This window comes from Balaenoptera physalus (assembly GCF_965194825.1).
Source record: "Balaenoptera physalus genome assembly, chromosome: 5".
NCBI lineage: Eukaryota > Metazoa > Chordata > Mammalia > Artiodactyla > Balaenopteridae > Balaenoptera > Balaenoptera physalus.
In genome coordinates, this window is record NC_138884.1 from 102015811 (window position 1) to 102038618 (window position 22808).

At 37.5% G+C, this 22808-nt stretch overlaps 1 protein-coding gene across 1 annotated transcript in view; it reads left to right on the forward strand.

Moving 5' to 3' along the window:
* The window catches only part of KCNIP4 (potassium voltage-gated channel interacting protein 4), a 1174076-nt gene that overhangs the window by 223400 nt on the left and 927868 nt on the right, over positions 1 to 22808 (forward strand). The gene's annotated exons all lie outside the window — the stretch shown is intronic.

Here is a 22808-nt window from a genome sequence, read left to right on the forward strand (position 1 = left end):
TGGAAAAAGATATTCCATGCAAATGGAAATCAAAAGAAAGCTGGAGTATCAATTCTCATATCAGACAAAATAGTCTTTAAAATAAAGACTATTACAAAAGACAAAGAAGGACACTACATAATGATCAAGGAATCAATTCAAGAAGAAGATATAACAATTGTAAATATTTATGCACCCAACATAGCACCTCCATACATAAGGCAAATGCTAACAGCCATAAAAGGGGAAATTGATAGTAACACAGTAATACTAGGGGACTTTAACACCCCACTTTCACCAAAGGACAGATCATCCAAAATGAAACAAAATAAGGAAACACAAGCTTTAAATGACACATAAGACAAGATGGACTTAATTGATATTTATAGGACATTCTATCCACAATCAACAGAATACACTTTCTTCTCAAGTGCTCATGGGACATTCTCAAGGATAGATCACATCCTGGGTCACAAATCAAGCCTTGGCAAATTTAAGAAAATTGAAATCAAATATCTTTCCCGGGGCTTCCCTGGTGGCGCAGTGGTTGAGAATCTGCCTGCCAATGCAGGGGACGCGAGTTCGAGCCCTGGTCTGGGAAGGTCCCACATGCCGCGGAGCAACTAAGCCCGTGAGCCACAACTACTGAGCCTGCGCGTCTGGAGCCTGTGCTCCGCAACAAGAGAGGCCGCGATAGTAAGAGGCCCGCGCACCGCGATGAAGAGTGGTCCCCGCTTGCCGCAGCTAGAGAAAGCCCTCGCGCAGAAACGAAGACCCAACACAGCCATAAATAAATAAATAAATAAATTCAAATATCTTTCCCAACCACAGTGCTATGAAACTAGATATCAATTACAGGAAAAAAACTATAAAAAATACAAACACATGGAGGCTAAACAATATGCTACTGAATAACCAAGAGATCACTAAAGAAATCAAACAGGAAATCAAAAAATATCTAGAAACAAATGACAGTGAAAACATGACAACCCAAAACCTATGGGATGCAGCAAAAGCAATCCTAAGAGGGAAGATTATAGCAATACAGTCCTACCTCAAGAAATAAGAAACATCTCAAATAAACAACCTAACCTTACACCTAAAGCAATTAGAGAAAGAAGAACAAAAAAAAAAAAAAACAGAGTAAGCAGAAGGAAAGAAATCATAAAGATCAGATCAGAAATAAATGAAAAAGAAATGAAAGAAACCATAGCAAAGATCAATAAAACTAAAAGCTGGTTCTTTAGAAGATAAAGAAAATTGATAAACCATTAGCCAGACTCATCAAGAAAAAAAGGGAGAAGACTCAAATCAACAGAATTAGAAATGAAAAAGGAGATGTAACAACTGACACTGCAGAAATACAAGGGATCATGAGACATTACTACAAGCAACTCTATGCCAATAAAATGGACAAGCTGGAAGAAATGGACAAATTCTTAGAAAACTACAACCTTCCAAGATGGAACCAGGAAGAAATAGAAAATATAAACAGACCAATCACAAGCACTGAATTTGAAACTGTGCATAAAAATCTTCCAACAAACAAAAGCCTAGGACCAGATGGCTTCACAGGCGAATTCTGTCAAACATTTAGAGAAGAGCTAACACCTATCCTTCTCAAAGTCTTCCAAAATATAGCAGAGGCAGGAACACTCCCAAACTCATTCTATGAGGCTACCATCACCCTGATACCAAAACCAGCCAAAGATGTCACAAAGAAAGAAAACTACAGGCCAGTATCACTGATGAACATAGGTGGAAAAATCCTCAACAAAATACTAGCAAACAGAATCCAACTGCACATTAAAAGGATCATACACCATGATCAAGTGGGGTTTATCCCAGGAATGCAAGGATTCTTCAATATATGCAAATAAATCAATGTGATACACTATATTAACAAACTGAAGGTTAAAAACCATATGATAATCTCAATAGATGCAGGAAAAAGCTTTTGACAAAATTCAACACCCATTTATGATAAAAACCCTCCAGAAAGTAGGCAAAGAGGGAACTTACCTAAACATAGTAAAGGCCATATATGACAAACCTACAGCCAACATCATTCTCAATGGTGAAAAACTGAAACCATTTCCTCTAAAATCAGGAACAAGACCAGGATGCCCACTGTCACCACTATTATTCAACATAGTTTTGGAAGTTTTAGCCACAGCAGTCAGAGGAGAAAAAGAAATAAAAGGAATCCAAAGCAGAAAAGAAGAAGTAAAGCTGTCACTGTTTGCAGATGACATGATGCTATACATAGAGAATCCTAAAGATGCTACCAGAAAACGACTAGAGCTAATCAATGAATTTGGTAAAGTAGCAGGATACAAAATTAATGCATAGAGATCTCTTGCATTCCTATACACTAATGATGAAAAATCTGAAAGAGAAATTAAGGAAACACTCCCATTTACCACTGCAACAAAAAGAATAAAATACCTAGGAATAAACCTACCTAAGGAGACAAAACACCTGTATGCAGAAAACTACATGACACTTATGAAAGAAGTTAAAGATGATACAAACAGATGGAGAGATATACCATGTTCTTGGATTGGAAGAATCAACATTGTGAAAATGACTATACTACCCAAGCAATCTACAGATTCAGTGCAATTCCTATCTAACTACCAATGGCATTTTTCACAGAACTAGAACAAAAAATTTCACAATTTATATGGAAACACAAAAGACCCCGAATAGCCAAAGCAATTTGAGAAAGAAAAATGGAGCTGGAGGAATCAGGCTCCCAGACTTCAGACTATACTACAAAGCTACAGTAATCAAGACAGTATGGTACTGGCACAAAAACAGAAATATAGATAGATGGAACAGGATAGAAAGCCCAGAGATAAACTCACGCACGTATGGTCACCTTATTTTTGATAAAGGAGGCAAGAATATACAGTGGAGAAAAGACAGCCTCTTCAATAAGTGGTGCTGGGAAAATTGGACAGCTACATGTAAAAGAATGAAATTAGAACACTCCCTAACACCATACACAAAAATAAACTAAAAATCGATTAAAGACCTAAATGTAAGGCCAGACACTATCAAACTCTTAGAGGAAAACATAGGCAGAACACTCTAGGATGTAAATCACAGCAAGATCCTTTTTGACCCACCTCCTAGAGGAATGGAAATAAAAACAAAAATAAACAAATGGGACCTAATGAAACTTAAAAGCTTTTGCACAGCAAAGGAAACCATAAACAAGACAAAAAAACAGCCCTCAGAATGGGAGAAAATATTTGCAAATGAAGCAGCTGACAAAGGATTAATCTCCAAAACTTACAAGCAGCTCCTGCAGCTCAATATCAAAAAAACAAACAACCCAATTCAAAAATGGGCAGAGGACCTAAACAGACATTTCTCCAAAGAAGATATACAGATTGCCAACAAACTCATGAAAGGATGATCAACATCACTAATCATTAGAGAAATGCAAATCAAAGCTACAATGAAGTATCACACAAGTCAGAATGGCCATCATCAAAAAATCTACAAACAATAAATGCTGGAGAGGGTGTGGAGAAAAGAGAACCCTCTTGTACTGTTGATGGGAATGTAAAATGATACAGCCACTATGGAGAACAGTGTGGAGGTTCCTTAAAAAACTAAAAATAGAGCTACCATACGACCCAGCAATCCAACTACTGGGCATATACCCAGAGAAAACCATAATTCAAAAAGACACATGCACCCCAATGTTCATTGCAGCTTTATTTACAATAGCCAGGACATGGAAGCAACCTAAGTGTCCATCGACAGATGAATGGATAAAGAAGATGTGGCATATATATACAATGGGATATTGCTCAGCCATAAAAAGAAATGAAAGTGAGTTATTTGTAGTGAGGTAGATGGACCTAGAGTCTGTCATACAGAGTGACGTAAGTCAGAAAAAGAAAAACAAATACCGTATGCTAGCACTTATATACGGAATCTAAAAAAAAAAAATAAAGGTTGACAAACCTAGGGACCGGACAGGAATAAAGACACAAATGTACAGAGTGGACTTGAGCACGTGGGGAAGGGGAAGGGTAAGTTAGGATGAAGTGAGAGAGTGGCATGGACATATATACACTACCAAATGTAAAATAGATAGCTAGTGGGAAGCAGCCACATAGCACAGGGAGATCAGCTTGGTGCTTTGTGACCACCTAGAGGGGTGGGATAGGGAGGGTGGGAGGGAGACGCCAGAGGGAGGGGATATGGGGATATATGTATACGTATAGCTGATTCACGTTGTGATACAGCAGAAACTAGCACAACATTGTAAAACAATTATACTCCAATAAAGATGTTAAAAAAAGAAAGTATGAGCTGCATTTTAGTACAGAAGATCCTGTATTAATTAATTAATTAGTAAATTAATTTCACATAATTTATTATGTGCCTGCTACATGCCAGGTGCTTTGCTTGGAAATCCACAAGTTAGGAAAAACACAGTGTTTGTCAGAGCTTAATGATGAACATTGCTCAGTCTTAAGGGGGAAATAGATCCTTATGAAGAAGAAAACTATTGCTAAATTAAGTGTTTTTGGTGTCCTCTTCTTTCATATATAGAGGAGATGTGATAAAATATGAAAATGATAAAATCGTTTGTTTTGGTTATATGTATACTCTATTTCTGGTAATGCAAACGTTACTGGGCCTTGTTCTGAAGTGTTAATCCTCCACATTTGTCAGTAAGTGGAAGGCTTATGTCTACCACTCTGCCAGAGTGAGACACGTCAGAGATAGCAATTCTGTCTTTGAATGTTTCCTGTCTCTTCGAGTGGTCTACTGGTGATGACCGATTTCATTTTGTCCACCTTGTAGCTGATGTTTTTTATTTGCCTTTTTTACGTTGAGTATTTTATGGATGGCTTCTAAGTTTAAGTCTAAAAAATCCAATTTTTCAGCCATGCTCCAAAGCACTAGTTCCCAATTATTATTCACAAGTGGTGTGAATGTTGTGACAACCAGTCTAAGAAAAAAAGAGAGCTGGAGCTTTTCTCTAGATCTAGTTTTGAAATAGTTCCTGAGAAGTCTGATTTTTGGGTCTGCGTTTTGATAATTACTGACTTACAAGGAACCTGCAATTCCTTAACAGTAATATTAGGAGTCATAGCGTAGTGAAGTCAGAGGTGTCAATCAAATCATATCCAAGATTGAACAGGTTTGGATGCTGAGTCAGGTTGAGTAAATCCAGAGTTGGGATATCTTGACATCTCACAGGAACTTCCATGAAGCTAAAATGTTTACAAAGCAGGTCCAAAAAGGAAGGAGTAAGGACTGAGAGGAGGAATCTCAAAAGATAACGTAGAGGAAAGAACATTACGCCTGAAATGCAAAGTCCTTCCTTTGGCTTCTGGTTATGACGTGGTTGGCATCCCATCTAAACGCTGTGATGTCTTGTAAAGCAAGCTATGCCACATGCTCCTTGGACCTGTTAAACGAGGCTTACGTGCCATTTTATTCTTCATTGAGCAGCAGATATTTATGGTTACCTTGAATTCTTCATTATCCCTTCCCTCTGGAATAAAAATACTGGGAAAAGTTATGTGTGGTGTACATAATATTAACTAAATGAACGTAAACCTGCATGCTAAATCTAATAATTTAATAGCAGTTCTTAGGCCGACAGAAAAGAGTACAATATTTTTTCCTAGAACTTGAAAGGTTTGAAGATAACTGAAGATGTAAAAATGGCCCCCACACAGTTTACATAGGGGAGGCACTGTCAAGTGATGCGTTGTCCCACAAGCTATATTCAGAAATGCAGCACCTCATTTTATAGTTACCGTTCACCTAAATTTTTAGATGCTGTTTATGTAGTGATAATTCATACATGTTGAATGTCGAATGTGCACCAAATATCTCACATGCATTATTTATAACTCTTTTCACAATATTTTAGGGTTATATAGGTGATCCTGAGACTGAGAAAGGCCAAGAAAATGTTCTTAGGGTAAATAATTAGTCAGTTGGAAAGCTGGAATTCAAACTCTGGCTTTCATGACTCCAAAACCCATTTTCATATTTCTACATTCATTGGTTCTCAGGAACCACTTGTTGCGTGGATGTCTGTTATTACCTGGGCTCTGTGATGGTTGGTTCAGGTATATCTGATCAAAGAGAAGAGATGCACAGATCCTGAGTCCACAGAATTATTTGCCATCATTTATGTAGGTTCTATCCCAATTCAGGACCTCTTTGAGTCTTCTCTCCAGTGCCTAAGGGCATTCACCTATCCTGATGCTCTGCCCTAGATCCTATGCAAGTTGTATAATTATTCTGGCCCTTCCAGCATAAGACCTGCATATAAAATTGGTTGAGTGATGCCCTTGGCTCCTTTCCTAAAGATTATGATATGATCCTGGCACATCGAGGCCTTAACACTGTCACAGAGAAAAGGCCCTGAAAAAGTAAACTCAAAGGAAACTGTGTTTTTCGTAGTCATAGTCATAAGACTCACTTATATCAAAAGGACCACAACCCAGTAATTTCCCTGGGGAGGCTATTACATCAAAGCTGATGGAAAGGTTAGGCAGGAAGCCCTGCACTTACCTTGGAGAGTAGCTTGTGTGTGTGGCCAATGGTTTATATGTGCCAATTCTCTAACCGTGTATGACTGAGCTGTAGGACACCAAACTTTCCATGTGTCGTGAGGTTTTGTTTTTGTTTTTGTTTTTACCTCGTCTCCTCCATTTCCCAACACACACTTCTCCATTAGCTATGCTAACCTCAACATTTCTTCTCTACGGCACTCTGGGTGGGTTATGCATTACTGGAAGGAGATGATGCATAAATATACCAGGTGAAAGGCTTACACCTGATTTAACCAGGCGTGTACTTAAAAACTTGTCAGAAGTGAGATTCCTACACAGAAAAGGAGAAGCAGCAGTGATCATTAGCATAACGTTCTCCAGCAGCTCTTGGCTCCTAATCTGGGTCCCACAGACCATGCCTGAGGAATTTGGGAAATAGATGAATTTTAGCAGTGCGGAGAAAAATTTTTTTTAATTGTTTGTTTTTTAGTAAGTGGGGTCTGAGTCAACATGTTTGAAGAACTTATGCCATCTGTGTGAAATCATGTCCCATGGAAAGTAAATGATATTGGGGACTAAGGCAGCAAATGACCCATTAGATCTTTCTATATTGTGTACCTTTGTTATATGAAATACATATAAAGTAAAAATGTAGGTGAGTAGGTAGGTAGTGAGTAGGTAGACACATATATACATAGATATCTAGATAGTAATGATCCTTACGAAACTGCTTGTTGTCTGAAGATGGCACTTTCCTTACATGTTGCTAACACTGGGGATCCTTTGATGGCCTGCTCTCTTCAACATTAGACATATTGACTGCAGATGTATATATATAGTTACAATAATGAAAATGATGTTTAATCATCAAGTGGCACAAAAATATTACCGTGTCATGTGGAAATAGCAAAGTGTGATATGCGCAGTAAAATGGCAGCAGTAACGCATTTTCACGAGACTTCAGAGAGATATAACAGGCTGCCTGGGGGGCTGGTGCAAGAGAGCCAGAAGTCCATCGTTCTCTCTAGAGTCAGGGAAACAACAGGGGAGCAGCCGTACCATCTTGCCAAATTTGCTTTTATAATTTGAACTGACTTGTGCTTTCTCTATTTTCAATTGAAAAATTCTGGTGGTTGCCCAAATGGTATGTGGAATTAAATCTGCATAAACTAACTAAAAATAAGAGTACTTTTGGCATCGAAGGAGCCCTTGTCACTCACCCAGTTCCCTTCCCTCTCCAGGCGTACTCATGTCTCTGTGCTGTTGAGGTGTTGCTCTTTCCTCAGGCTACGGGGTTTCCTTGTTTTCTCTTTTAGCCACTTGCAAAAATCCTACTCATTTCCAAAATTCATCGCAAACTCCTTTTAGTAATGCCTACCCTGAACACATGGTCCCTCCTCCCCTCTCCCCATCTTAGTGTGCCCAAACCTTGGATCTAATCGCCCTGTGATGCACTGGGATGGTTTTCACATCTCTCTTCTCAACTGGGCTATTAGAGCCAAAAAATTCAGAGCTGGCTTAGATTCATTTTTACAGCTTTTTCAGCACCTAGACATAGAATGAATAAATGAATGGTTTTTCATAAAATATCTTGTTTTTTTTTCTGGTGAAAGACTGAATAATGAGCTCAGTGGAATAGTAATTTGACTGAATATTACATTTATGATCTTAAGAACTCTTAGGTTTTAGTGCAAATCAGAAAATGGATACCTTTGAAATAAAATAATCTGTCTTTACACCAGTGATGTACTCGCATAAATAAAACTTGTAGGGCGTGCATAGAGCACCTTAAAGCATTATCTAAATGCAAAGTCATGTCTTGTGAATATGACATGTAATTGGGAAGAAATTATCTTTAATGTGGTCATGAGTATGACTTTATGTTGGTTTATTATTATGGAAGAAGGAAAGAATTGTGTAGACTGTGTGAATAATAAGTGCTGAGTTTACAACCAGGCTTTATCGGTATGGCAGAAAAAGTGTTATTGGATGTATTAGAGTCATATCTGGACGCTCGAGTTCAACATCATAATGATAAAAACCAAAAAGTGTTTGCTAACGAAAAGGTGGGTAAACTTTTATGTGGTATTTCTGTCAGTTGATCAAGAACTTCAACTCTGCTATGTACGTGCTCCCTGAAATTACTTATTTTCAAAAATTGTGCGGCTGGCTTATACTTTATTTTAACTGATTAAAATATGCAAACTATGTTGATTATAACTGACATTGAACTCTGTAAAGTGTATCACTAAAGGAGGTACCTAGTCTAAACTTCCTTTTTACTTAATGCCTTGTCAACACTTAGAGTTTCTTTCTTTTTAAAAATGTGTTCATTGTTGAAATCTCAGAAAACTGAAAAATAAAAACAAAGAAGAAAATGTAAATCACCATCGATCCCCCAAATGCAGAAATAATCGTCCGTAATCTTTTGATGCAGAGAATTTAAGTAACTTGGCCAAGGATACACAGCTAGTAAAGGCAGTGATAAGATGCAAACCCAGGCATCCGTACTTTAAATCATTACACTATACTGCCTTCACTGAAAAATTATTTTGTACATAAACATTGCAGTTAGCTCATTGAGCAGTTTAAGAAAACATTGAATTAAAGCTCTAAAGTTACATAACAGCTTTGAATCATTCCCTTTTCCTGTGAAGCATGGTCCTTTAAAGCTGTGAGAACAGCTTGGTAATCATGGATAGATTCTTCAAACTTAAAAAAAAAAAAAAAAAAAAAACAGGGAAAGAAGGAAGGAAGGAAAAAACGAACGTTCCAGTGTTTAGATATGAAAATCAAGACAGTAGAATCTAGTTTAAATTTTCTTGACATCTATCAGCTGTGAGGCTCCATTTGCCTTTGCAAGTTTGAATTATTTTCTTTTGTTCTCTTAATCATTTTATTCTACTTACATTATACACGGAGACATTAGGGAAATACGTACTGTACTTACTATGGAAAATACTTTATGTGATATTTAATGCAACTGGCCAATGCACATTTCTTGAGCATGAAAGGTGGAGTCATGTTTAAAGGAAGCCCTAAGGATTAGAAAGGAACTGTCATCAACTAGTGTTAACAGATAAAGAAAGTATCAAGTAACTGGCCCTCCCACTATTGTTTCTTCTTTTACCTGTCCCAGAAGTTTCCTTTCTGCACTGCTGCTAAGAGGTCATGGTCCAGTGCTAGCCTCTATTGCACCATGGATTTCTAGATGGCTTAGGAAAAGTCACATTCATTTATTTATTCAACAAATGTTTGTTGAACTTTTGTTCTACTTACTCCATTGAGCTGGTAACACAAAACTTGACCTTGATGAAGTACCATATTTTCACATTTACAGCCCTTCTTAACACCATCACTCCAGGTCCATACAAGGAGAATGTATAAGCTTTTCTCCCCATAGGTTCTCTATGGAGCATCTGTTAGCAGCAGCTGAGGCAGCAGCAGGCAGATAATAAATTTAAATTGACTCCCTTATATTTCTTTACGTTCCTCTGAGATGAATGGAGTTCATTTCAGAGTTCTTGGGTATCTAATATAATTAGGTTTCCCTCTGTCTCCTTTCCTTCTCCTCTCTTTCTCTCTTATATTCCATCTCATATATTGAAGATGTGTCTTTCTTATTGATTTCCAACATTAGGTACCATCAGTGATTAGCAACTATGGGGGTTTCACTACAAAAAAAAAACATTACTTCTTTATCGATCACTTTTTAGGGTAACAATTGTGTTGTGAAACTTAATATGTATCTTTGACATGTTTTGTTTGTTAAGTTCTTATTCTGAGTGCGGTCATCTTGAAAATGACAAATGCAATGCACATCATTGATCATGCTGCAAGAGATTAGAATCTGAAAAGTGCAAATTCTGACATCTAAAATTAAAATGCACTAACTTGGCAAAACAGAAATTTGAGGATTCAGGAGAGGTTCGTTGCAAATAAGTTTGCTCATTAAATTAATCAGTTTTATTTATCCCTTGGTTATATAGTCTTGTAGAGTGATTTCTCACACTGTTTTAGTTTATCATTTAACGTTCTTGGGTTCCTGTGATCATAAGGATATCCATGTTTAAAGAAAGAACTTATCAAATATTAGCAAAATAGAAATAAATTCTTTCTATGAAAGTTTAAATGTGTTTCCTTTGAAGGAGGCCCTCCTAGTCTGTATTAAGTATTTTCTTGTGTTTAGGAACTTCTTAGAATTACTGGGGTTGAAAATGTAATTGTCAATATTTGCCTGTAAAAAATATCAGTTTTATATGATTCAACCTAATAGGTATAAGTACAAAAAGGTTAATTAATATGCTGTTTAGGTAAGGTGGTATTTTAAATAAGTATATTTTTCAGATAACCAGAGCTCCCTTCAAGTGTTATAACTTCTCTGTTAACCAGATGAGATGGAACTCTTTCCAAGCACAGTACCTACTTTCCTCTCTTCTCAAGTAGAGTATCCCTAGTCCTTTATCGAAGGCTCAAAATCATTACTGCAAATATTCTAGTCATAATCTAGTGTGATGGTGTGATATTTTCAAAAGTTATGGAGTCTGCAGAAGTATTTCTGAGAATGTGTGATTGGTTTTCATAGTTTTTTCTTTTTGCTCCACTGGTAAACTGCTATCTCTTACTTCTTTATGTTCTGAGTGTCTCTTAACGCGCCACAATACGGGCAGATTCAGGACAAAAAAGGTAAGAAGATGCCAGAACTAGGAGAAAATTTGAATTGATCCCAAGTAATGTTGGTGATACAAGACAAAGAAGCAAATTGATAATCATAGATTCAGAATATAAAGCAAACTTGTAGTGGGAGCAATATTGAAAAAGGAATTATAAGCTGAAATAGGGGGCTGATGTAAGTGAACAGTGATCAAGAGTCTTGAAGTCAGAAAACAAAGGAAGTAAAGAATCAGGTTAATGAGTTAATATGTGCAAACTCTAATCAGTTCAACCCAGTCAAGAAAAATAAGCAAGCTAGCAAGAGTAAAATTAGGGACTGCTGGCTGTTGCCTCTTTGTCCCAGTCTTAGACTTCTGATAGAGTGTAGGCGGCCAAAAGCTTGCAAGGTGGGTTTTAACATTGGGAAAAGAAAGTCCCATTGGTTCTGGCATAGCTTAATCCTTGCAAAGACAAAGACTCAGCTTTTCTAGAGGGTCACACAATGCTCAGTGCATTTAACTTACTGCTTATAACCTATTAGATTCTAGGGAGCTATTTACTTAATATATAGTAAGTTATGTAATTAATTTTGTCAAAATCGCATGTAAAATTCACGTCACTAGGGCTCTAAGTAAGAATCCACAAAGATCTCATTAATCAGGTCATAGCCATAAAACAATGGTGCTTCCTCAGTGAGGGGTGATGTTTCCCCCCAGGAGACCTTAGGAAATGTCTGGAGACACTCTTGGTTGTCACAAGTGGGGGGAGTACTTCTGACATTTAGTAGGCAGAGGCCAGGGGTGCTGCTAAATATCCTACAATGCCTAGCAAAGTCCCCAACAAAAATTATCTGACCCAAAATAGTGTCAAGGTTGAGAAACGCTGGCTTAGGAAAACTGAGTATAAGAGAAGAAAGTGCAATCTGCCAGCATCCTTTAAAGCCTGTAAAACATAATGGTTTTAGAAGTACAGGGTGACATAAACTAAGTAACTCCAGTGTTGGTAGTTTCACCTTTGGAAGGAGAGTAGGCAAACTGACCCAGCACGAAACCTTGCTTCACCACCACCTTTACCTGGGTTTGGAGAGAAGTGATTTCTTAGAAGATGTTTCTAAACTTACTTATTCTGAGCTCTTAATAGTCAGTGACCTGGGAAGGTGGAATAGCTAAAGTAACTGAGTGCCAGCAATATTTGGTCATATCCCTTTACTGCCATCAACGAGCCATTCTAGGAGGCAGGGGTGAGTTAGGACCAGCATTGGAGGTAAGGAAATTTGAATGGGTTAATCAGACTGGGAGGTGGAGGATGTGATCCCAACTGATTCACTTGTTGGGGTATGTCTATCAGATCATCTTAGAATTAAGTGCCCTAAATTTACCTAATAATGAATCCTTCTTATAGGATTTCAAGGAAGCAGAAGTTTCTGCCTTTTATCAGAAGCTCAAGACTGTTGCATATTGCTCCCATATGTGGACTGAGTTACTTTGGCTAATATAGTCGGGGTCTCCTAGACCACTATCTTACCATCAAAACTGACCAAGAATGATTTGGCTTATTCTTAGCCTTAGCTGCTCCCCATAAAAGTGAGATCATCATAGAAGAGGCTTTCACATGGCCATATTAATAAATTTTGCACACTAATTCCCTCCAGTTAGATGGATCCCAGGTGTCTACACTTGAATGCCGATCTTAAAGAAACCAGAGCTGTATCAAAGTAACCTGATTTTACAGTTCCTTCCTTAATAAATGTTTGAATGAATGAGTGAATGAATAATGTAAGAGTCAAGTGAAATATTTTGCAATGATGACACCAGAAGCACAAAGAAAATATTAAAAAACTTATTATGAAAACTATAGATCTTTTCAAGAGGAAAGCAAATTAACTTTTACAAAGTAACTTTTTTCCAGTTAGTACTTTTTTGACCGATATAGCTCACCCCTAACATTTGTAGTCCTATACAGTTTCCAGAGCAGATATAGTTCATCTACTTCTTGGGCTTGATATAAGGAAAGCCATAGGACCCAATTCTCATTTGTTAAACTGAATTGAAAATAATTTATCTTGTAGCAGAAATGGCAATGATACACCATGTAAAGTTCTATCAGGACCAAAGACCAAAAATGGAACAGAAGGGATTTTGTTCCAGTTCACCAAGGAGAACGCTGTCCTTTCATCCATGCTGCAACAAATAAATAGTTTGGCAGTAAAGAAGAAATACACATCAATGTATAGTAACTTGATACAATAAAATATGATACTTTCAAAAGGCAGATTATTAAAAGATGCTGTATCAGTCATAGGTAAATTTTAAATGTCATTCATAGGTAATTTTAAAAGCTATGATCAGAATGTCCTCAAATGCTTCTCCTTTATCTCAGAGAAAATGTGCTGAGTGGGTAAGGGAGTTGAGGGGTTTGGGAGAGATGTCTCTCAGAAACCTACATATTACATATTAACATGCCAGAAGCTACCAAGTCATAATCTCTCTTCCCTTTCTCTCTCTCCCTTCTTTCCTCCCTTTCTCCTTCTCTCCCTTCTTTCCTTCCCACCTCCTTTTCTCCCCTTCTTCCATTTTCCCTCCCTCTCTCCTCCCTCTCTATTCTCCATCCCTGTAAATGACTCTGTTATCTCTCTGCCCCATCTTCCTTCCTTCCCTTTCTTCTTCTCTGTTTCCTTCCCTGTCTGCCCTAGATGGCCAGTGATAAAGAAGGGCTCATTGCCATGACCTTCTCACAAAGAACAAGGGAGTTCGGGGATGGCAGCAGATAAATGCCAGGGGAGATTGTAAAGTTGTCAATATAGCGAGAAAGGGAGAGAAAGATCATTTCCAACCTCTGAGTGAGAGATTGCCACTAGGAACCATTGAAGGTGCAGTCATTTTGACTACAGTTCATTACTCTTAAGAGAAAGTTTATAATTTTCATATATTATCAAAGGGGACAGTCACCTCAAAAAGATGACTAAACATGGCACTAGACTATATTTTAGGACATAGTTTGATATATGCCTCAGATTTCTAGAGGGAAAAAAAATCTGATGACATAAATTATTTACCTCAATATACCTAGTGTAGAATCACATCTTATTTTTAAACTGTTAGAAACTTTTCAGCATTGAATGGAAACTCTGAACTCTTTTCTCAAAAATATATACATACTCATACCATTTTCATACCATTTTATAATCTTTTGAAGCCCATCCGTGGGTCTGTCCATACTCTTGTACTGTGAAGTACAATTATTTTGGTAAGTTTTTCCCATTGACTATACAGCCTATGTTTACATGATAAAAGAAAGAATGCAGATATATTGCTATATTGCTTATAAAATGATATAAACTATTATCCAAATAATAATCACAACAGTATTTGAGAAGATTCTCCTGAGGTACTTAGAGGAACTTTAGATGCTTCCCACTGACTCTATTTGATATTTGCTTTAAAAGATTTCCTACTTAATTTTGAATCTAGAAATAACGATAGCAGCAGCCACTTCCACTGATGTGATGTCTCCTGTATACCAGATATTTTCCAATGTGTTTAATATACATTATGTCATTTAATTCTCAAGAATTTTATTGGGTAGTTTTATTAGATGGGCATCATTAGTTCCCTTACACGTGATCAAAATGAGGCATAGACATTTTTAAATGATCTGGCCAAAATCATGGACAGTAGGTCCAAAGGGCTGGCATAGGTAGCTCAAATGGCCCACGTCCTTGGTTCTTGCTCTTTCCAAGGTGTCCAATGATAGAGTAAGTGCCTATGTGACCTTATTTTCTTATTTTTTATATTTTTCCCAATGCATTTTTAATTCAAAAAATTAAATTCTACATCATTTTTGAGTTGTATTTAATACATAATGAAATGCACAGATATTAAGTGTAGAGTTTGAATTGTTCTGACAAATATATACATCCTTGTCCTACACCCAATAAATATAGAGGACATTTCTATAAACTCAGTTACTTAGTGCCTTTTACAGTCAATGTTTGTCATACTCAGAGAAAATACTATTCTACTTACTATCAATGTAGACATTAGTTTTTCTACTTTTTTAAAACTTTCTATTTTATATTGGAGTATAGTTGATTGTGTTGATTGTGTATTGTTGTGTTAGTTTCAGGTGTACAGCAAATGATTCAGTTATACATATACATGTATCTATTCTTTAAAGAATGCTAAGAAATTAAAGAAGAGGAGAATGAAGACTAAGTTGGCTGATTGCTGCTATGGCCAGATTTTTTCAGGTCTCTAAATGGAAAAATTGCCCTTAAATCCCACACAACAGCAGCTGTCCGTGGCACTGGTCTAGACTTTATGTACAGAAGCAAACATTTGCAGAAATGAATCTGTGTTTCAGCAGCAAAATAAAATGGAGATTCTGGCTTTATCTGAGAAGAAAGGTATGGAGAGAGTTTATGTAGAGAGATGGCTACATGAAAAACGTCTCAGCAATCATATTGTAAAAAAAAATCTGGGACTTCCCTGGTGGCGCAGTGGTTAAGAATCTGCCTGCCAATGCAGAAGACACAGGTTCGAGCCCTGGTCCAGGAAGATCCCACATGCCGCGGAGGAACTAAGCCCACGTGCCACAACTATTGAAGCCCGCGTGTCTAGAGCATGTGCTCCGCAACAAGAGAAGCCACCGCAATGAGAAGCCCGCACACCTCAACGAAGAGTAGGCCCCGCTTGCTGCAACTAGAGAAAGCCCGCATGCAGCAACGAAGACCCAACACAGCCAAAAGTAAATAAATAAAAAATTAATTAATTAAAAAAAAAATCCGTCTGCACTCAAAGACTGAGTGAATCTTCAAAATATGCCCAAATGGTTATGAGATAAACAGTCTTTTGCTAAAGGCAAAATTATAAAAGCATTGAAAACATACTTCTCGATGAGGAAAGATTGGGAGAAAAAGTTTTTCACCCTAAACCCGTTTCCCTGACACACAAGGAGTTACTCTATAGGACTAGTAATAGTAGACTTACCTCAGTTGAAAATAAATCCTGCTCAGTTTGCCAAGCTCTACCTTGTAAAATTCCTTAAATGAAACGTGGTATCTAGGTCCCTCTATGAAATGATTGTACCCATTAACAATATTTCAGAATGGTAAAGATGGTATTATTTAATAATATTTGTTATTTTTCTAAGCAATCATATTAACTTTTGCTTTGCGTACTTCTCACCCATAAATAGGGTTTATCTGTTGCATTTCATGGCTCCCATTGTAGGAAAGGCGGTGGGGGGGGCACTTTTGCTGTAAGCCATAGGAGTGACGTATGTGGGTTTGTCAGGCTTCACAGGAGGCAGAGAGGTGGACATTAATGTTCCATGATGCTTCAGAGCATGGATTTGGGGGTCCGGCAAATTGTGGAACACATTTAGGATATGATACTTCATATCACAGTAAAAGAGATAGGAGAGTTAGTTAAATCTTCTCAGTCTCAGTTCCTCCATCCTTTTTGTGGGGAATAAGAGGACCTACCTCAAAAGTTTCTTGCGAAGATTAGATCGCAAAAGTTTTCACCATGTTGGCCTGCCCATAAATAGATATCATTGGTATTTTGCAAGCATAGAACCTCTAAAGGAAGTTCATATCACAGACTCATTATTTTTCCTTTTGTCTAGGTGTTACTTTTCTGCAAAAACAATATAAAAAGAGCAGGGATTCAAGTAAAAGTTTGCCTACATTTCCCATCACTTCATGAAATTGTTTTCTTTTAATCTATATATATTTCTCATAAATGTATATTAAAATCTTTCATATTTTCATAAATTGTATAGTTGTATATTCCAAATGTTAGCACTATACCATGAGAGCATCCATTTTGTGGCAGTCTCCTTTTTCTTATGCAATCTGTTCTCTCCCTCCAACAAAGTAGGTTGCCATTCTTTGCAAATGACATGCACACATGCAGAGAATGTAGTGTTTTTTTGTTTTTTTTTTAATAATGTGAGTTGTTTTGTTAATTATTATTTATTTTATTTATTTATTTTTGGCTGTGTTGGGTCTTCGTTTCTGTGCGAGGGCTTTTCTCTAGTTGCGGCGAGCGGGGGCCACTCTTCATCGCGGTGCGCGGGCCTCTCACCATCGTGGCCTCTCTTGTTGCGGAGCACAGCCTCCAGACGCGCAGGCTCAGTAGTTGTGGCTCACGGGCACAGTTGCTCCGCGGCATGTGGGATCTTCCCAGACCAGGGCTCGAACCCGTGTCCCCTGCATCGGCAGGCAGACTCTCAACCACTGTGCCACCAGGGAAGCCCAGAGAATGTAGTTTTAATTCACAAGAATAGGACCATATTAAATACATGTCTTCGTAACTTGTTTTCTATCTGAATACTGTGTAGTAGGCATGCATCTAAGTAAATGATACAAACCAATAGCAATGAAAGCTCCATATCATAAGGATGCGTGTATAGGGTTATTTATTGTAGTATCATTTGTGGTAGCAGAGCAGGACGACTGAAAAGTCCTGAATATCTGTCAGTAGATGTATGCTGAATAGACTGAATTACATCCATATTATGGAACATTTATGTGGATATCTTAAAAAATATATTTAGAGCTCCTCTTGTAGATATTTTTTATTTTGAGTTGGAATAGAAGGCAGAGATTACTTAATCCAATGCAGTCATTTTACACACCAGGACACTGAGACCTGAAGCAACTCACTCGACTCTGGGCTTTGAGAGATCCGGAATGCCAGCCTGACCGTCAGTCCAGTGCTCATCTCACAGCCTCCCACTCCTGCCACACGGGCTCTGGAGTTTCACGTGGAGAAGAGGGTCCGCTGTGGACGGATCTGAATATGAATTTGCAGCATGCATTTAAAAAGGCTTTTAGTGTGACTACTACAGTGAGAGTTTAATAGTGCATTTTACCATCCTGGAGAGTGTGTAACATGAAAACTTCATTAGGTGGTTTTCGGTTACAGCACACAGTGTCACCCATTGTCCCACATTTGTTCCCTGACTGATTTTCCTGGAGAAGGTCAGAGCCCTGTGTTATTTTGCTCGGCACCACCGTGGCAGGATCCTGAATGTTTAATCATGCTGCTCTGATGAGAAGGGGGTCTGGCAGCAAGTTTCAGGGGAGTATGTGCAGTGTTACCGTCCTCAGGCTGCTGTTTGGAAATGAATCCGTGGAGCGCACTCAAGGACGTTCAAGAGGCACAGAGGATTCTGAGGCATTCTTTTCCTTCAGCTGGTCCAAATTGAATTTAGAATTGTTAAACATAGCCCGAAGAAGTCTTTATTTTCAGCATAATCTAATATTTCCCTTTATGTGAGTCAAAACAAGAATATATCAATATAATTTGGGGGGAATGGCAGCAGTTGTATTCTGTTGTTGTTACATTGCTTCATTTTCCATAATGGGGTGCCAGTGTGTGCTCTCCCATCAGTTTCATCTGTAAGTTGTATGTCCTGGCAGCTCTAGGAGTTATTATAATATGATGGAGGTTGTCATAATTAGCTGCAGGGCTAGCATCTATGCTGTTTTTTGGCATTTGGCCTATTGCTTTCATGTAGTTATGAAAGCATCAATGGAAGCTTTAGCAGGAACTTTGCAAAAGAGAATCATAAACAGGTATATTAATGAGTAAATATGTTTCAGTGATTATTTAATGTCATTGCTGTTTACATAAGTGAGAAAATTATTTTTTGTTGAACAAATCAAGAAAATTTCAGGTTTTTTTTTTTACAAAATAAGTTTTTAAATTGAGTTATAAGTGACATATAGCATTGTGTAGTTTTAGGTGTACAGCATAATGATTTGATATATGTATATATTGTGAAATAACTACCATAATAAGTTAGTTAACATTCATCACCACACATAGCTACAAAATAATTGTTTTCTTATGATGAGAATTTTTAAGATTTACTCTCCTTTGCAACTTTCACACATACAGTAAGTACTGTTAACTGCAGTTACCATGCTGTACATTACACCCCTCAGACTCATTTATCTTACAACTGGAAGTTTGTATTTTTGATCATTTTCACCAATTTTGCCATCCCCCAGCCCCAGCTCACCAATATGTTCTCTGTATCTATATATGTTCGTTTTTGTTTGTGTCTTTGTTTTCTTTAAGATTCCACATGTAAGTGAGACCATACAGAATTTGTGGTATTTGTCTTTCTCTGTCTGACTTATTTCAAATACCCTCAAGGTCCATCCATGTTGTTGCAAATGGCAGCATTTCCATCTTGAAAATTTCAGTTTGAATATCACTGTTATTTCTCATAATCTTTAGACTAGTTCTTTGTTTTCTTGTTCTTTATTTTAAACTCTTCTTTGACTTTTTAAAATTTACATCTTCTCTTTTTAAAAAACTGTTTTATGATAAACAAATAGTGTAAGGCAGTTTGATCTTGATTGAAAAATAGGGCAAATCCATTTATAACTGAGACAGTGTGACAGCAGCCTTGTAGGTCACCTCTGTCTCCTTCAGGAGTTCCATCCATAGTCAGCTTTAACTGTCACTTCTACATGAATGACTTCTACATGTGACCTTCAACCTTGACCTTTCTTCTGACTGCTAGGTTAGCATTTCTAAATGCTCAGTATATACCTTAACATTATCTAAGAGTTAATTACTGACCTCTGCCTGGAAAATAGTAGAGACTCAATAAAAAAATTTCTGAATCGATCATCTATATGTGTTGGGATTTGGAGGAGGCCAATACGTTTATCGCTCCTTTCAATTTTTTTTTTTTTTATTATATACTGCCCTTTACTTAGTTACTTCAGTCTCAAAATTATCTTTTCTGAGCTCTCACCTCACAAGAGAATGAAGCAGAAAGCCCTGTGCCTATATGTTATGAAACAAAAACAAACATTGGTTGGGTTCAGCTTAATCATAATTATATTAGCCAAATTGTATATAACATGTGATAATTGAAAAAGAAAGACTAATCTTCAAAAAATATAATAGTGGGAGGGAGGGAAGAGAATTAGCATGCTGGATCCCAGTTCAGATCATCTGTGTGGCCTAATTGTTTTTAAGTACATTGGCCATTCTATGAAATGTTGTAAAAAGCCAGTGTCACCACGCCTGTGTGTGTCCATTAGATTTGAATAGACACCACAGGACTGCTTTTGGTGGATGACTTTTGCTGAAGCCAGATGAGCAACCTGATTGTGTTAAACCAGCCTATTGATTGCCTTTGATATAAGTGAAAATGAAGCTTCCTTCACTCACTTGTGATTTGTTTTGAAATGGAAGGCAGGGGATGCATTACAAAGATGATATTCCCGGCTCTCAACAATTGTAGGTGGCTTTAGGCAGTAATATCTGGTGGATTATTGAAACATTCATAGAATCATAATTTTATCATCTTCAAGTTGCAATTGACTTTTCTTTGACTTCGCATTCCAAGATGGAAGTTCGTTTAGGTTGCTTTGATGATCAAAAGTCTGTGTTTTTTGAGAACTCAGGAGATTCTAAATTTATAAGATTTCCTACCCCAAACCCAAGGATTCTGTGACTTTATGTTGAAGGGGCAGGGGAGAGGTGGCAAGAAATCTTTAAGACAGGCATTACAGCTAGTTCTGATGAAAATAGGTCAAAGACCGTACTTTGCGAAAAACTGGGGAGGAGTGTGGGTAAAATTGAAGTGAATAAGTTCCAGGAATCTCAATAAAGTAAAAGTATTTATATACGAACACTTTAAAATTGCTATATACTTATAGGATATTATTTTTGTATTCTTCATAGTACATGGGGTTTTTTCAGGCAGGGGATTACAAACCTGCTTAATAGTAGAATGAGACTAAGTAAAGGTAACTAACTTGATATTTAATTTCAGTGCTAAATTAGAACCCAGTTCCTTAACTCTATATGGTTCATCAGAGAGTGGGGGGTGGGGTGGAAATCTATCACAAAGAAAATAAGCTAATATAAATTTTTTCAAGACGTGGTTTTCAGCCTACTTTTGTCAAAGAATGGGCCTTGGGACTCATCAGGTCCTCCTTTTTATAATCTGGGAGTAAATCTGTGGCTGGGAAGGTGGCAACTTTCCTCCTACTAGTACCTCAGTCTACCTTGCTTCCAAGTTCTTCATGTTGACCCAGAAACCCCTTTCCATGCCCATGATCTCTGCCCTATCTCTGCTTATCAGGGCTCTCCAATGTATTTTTATTTTCTTTGAAGTACAACGCGTGCATCTGACTCTGACTTTCAGGGCTCTCCATCAGCAAAATACACCTATCTTCCCAGCTCCCATAGCAATAGTAATCAGGCTTTTAGATAAGGCTCCGGGTAGGTGGAGCCCCATCCAAGGAGTCCTTACTCAGCTCTTGCTGGCACATATTTACAACAGACTCTTTCCCTAAACTATGTCACAAACAATTTTCACGTACCTCTGAATTCACATGTATGAAAGACTATGTTTCTCCCTCTTAAAAAGAAAACAAAAAATAGCTACAACTTCAGCCATCTGGGTATTTTAAAATCTCACAATTTGTATTAAATACATACTTCTATGGATCTATTTGCATGTAAATATTTGTAATATCTCACCTCCTTTATGCCAGTGTGATGCAGAATTCTCATATCTATCAATAGTTTTGTTCTCATTTTATCACAGTAAATTATGGATAGTCTAATGAATTATTATATTGTCTAGGTGTTACCTAGAATACTATTTAGATGGGTTTTTCGGGTTGATTTAGACCTAGGCACGTGAAATGGGGACTTCTCCAGCCAGTAGGTTTGATTTTTGACTTGCTTTGTACTCTCAAAGCTGTTTCCAAAGTTGATGCAAAAGTTATTAGTGTGTTGGTATGCTCTTTATTCGTTGAAGTAGGCGAATAGTGATGTTTCTGGAATAATAATGGACCTAGCTTTGGCACATTCCTCTCTAATGGACAAATACCTAGTCTGATATTTTATCAAGACCCACTTTCAAAACCTGTGACTTTGCCGCAAGGCTCTGCTCTCCTTCTCTCTGCAGCCCCATGGTGAGCTATTTTTAAGCTGCACATGTTTAATTTTGCAACTTGTGACAATTGGAAAAGCATCATAACGTCTATTCCTACTGAGGCACACCAAATACACCAACATGTATTGAGAGGAGCAGCGTTTGGGGGAAAACTTCATTGGGGCAAGAGTCTTCTTGGGAATTACTGGATTCTTTCTTCCTTGAAGGAAAGCCAACACTCTTCCCTTAATCAATCATGTTTATTTATTTATTTATTTATTTATTTTTCCATTCTAAGGAGCAATGAGCATAACCCAAGTGTATTTAAGATTTGCTTTACCTGGATTTGGACTTCTCAAGAAGAGCTGGTCAGAAAAATAAATAAAATTCCAAAATGTAACTAGGAGAGATGCGTGCTCAAATGAGCCTGTACTTTCACGTTCCCCTGTAAGTTACTTAACAAGACCAGTGGTTGCCTGTGGAGTCATCCCTCATCGTAGGACCTTTGGTTTTTACTGCATGATGTACCGGCTTGCCTTTAAATTAAATTTAGCTGTAACTGTACTTCAGTTAACTTTAGTAGCCTCTGTACCATGTGCTAAAAGTGCTAATAACTACTTTGTTCATCCAGAAAATCCTTGAGCCCTTGTGAGCTGTTGTGAAGTTTACTCACATTTCTCTGTGAATGACAGTGGCTTTTACTCAAGC